Consider the following 1,479-nt stretch of genomic DNA (forward strand, 5'->3'; position numbering starts at 1 on the left):
ATATCGTCAAACTGATTCTGACTTCACTCTGGGGCAGTATACTTGCGTGCAACGATGATGGGCAGGCGTGCTTTTGCTCGGGCCGAGCTATGGCCATCCCTATTATTAGATAGATCCAATTACTCCACTACTCAAGTTAGCCTTTTTTTCGAGAGCTCAATGGCGATGAGTTCAGTTCTTGGCGCCGCCATGATGGCGGCAACAGTTGCAAACACAGGCTCGATCGCATCGTCCCGCCCGAAACTTATGATAAATCTTATCAACTTAACTCGTCACATACTTCATCTGTGGCCATCAGATCGTCATCCTTGCAACTTTGTGGATTGCACGTCTAAGATGCAGAGAATCAAAGAGAGAAAGGGGGCGAAGCAGCAACATTCAAAGTAGCAACATTACAAACCCGCAAACGTGTCGTATTGTATAACGGAGTTTACCCGGATGTCATCCTGCGGATGAACATCGTTTGCTCATTTGCATTCCAGGGAGTTCCTGGTAGGAACTGCTATAATAGATGAAGGTTGCCGCTGTGTAAAGGCGCTACTATGTAACGAAATTGAGGCCCGTACAGGTGGCAAATCGGTATCATTCTTCAACACCTCTGCACAGTCGATGATAATAACTCTAAGGAGGAACTCAGGAGGTGTTCAAAAGTGAATATTTCGTGCGGAAGTTTCTGTCAGGGTTTTCCGTACTACGGAATCCGTAGTGATGCTCCTGTAAAAGTGAATCCCCAGTTATTGTTCATGTTATCGCTGTGAAGTGAGCAGCGGTAAGTGAGATGCGGTAAAGTGAGGTATCCTCACTCACTCAGTGGCACTGAGGATATTAGAGAATGAAGACTGTCACCTCAACTGCGATCCTCTACATCTGGTTCGATCGTGGCGTATTATCGATATATAATTACGTATAGCGGATAATATCTGGTAATCGACATCGGTCATAGCTCGCATTATCCCAGAAATGTTATGATGCATATATCGCGTTGTCACGGAGCAGTCCGATAATGAATGTCTCATGGGGCCTATCTCAAAACTATCTTCGAAGAAGGGCTTCTTGAGGTTCAAGAACCTCTTGGAAGAAGGGGCTCAGAAACCTTGAAAACAGTTGAGGTCCTCAATGGATTTAAAAATGTTGGACTTCTTGAGGTTTTTGGAAGCTCATTTCGATTGACGTTTTCGAACCGAAATTACGAGACAAATAAGGGAAGTCATGTGTGAAATGTCTCGGCGAAACAGTTTCGCAAGCTACGACCAAAAACGCGTCACAGCCAAGTTGAACCTGCCCCTCAGGAGGTTTAGTTTCTTGAAGCGAAATGTTCATGAAAATCAGATCTTTGAAATCGGTTATGAGCTTGTTGAAGCTACTTACGCTGCGTAAGTTACATATTTTAACGTAGAGACGAGGTTCTTACAGGAAGGCTTCCTTAATGAATGATTCTTTCAAAAAGGGTTCAGGAGGGTGATGGTTCAAAAAACACTT

This window comes from Perkinsus marinus (genome assembly GCF_000006405.1).
Source record: "Perkinsus marinus ATCC 50983 genomic scaffold scf_1104296972200, whole genome shotgun sequence".
Taxonomy (NCBI): domain Eukaryota; phylum Perkinsozoa; order Perkinsida; family Perkinsidae; genus Perkinsus; species Perkinsus marinus.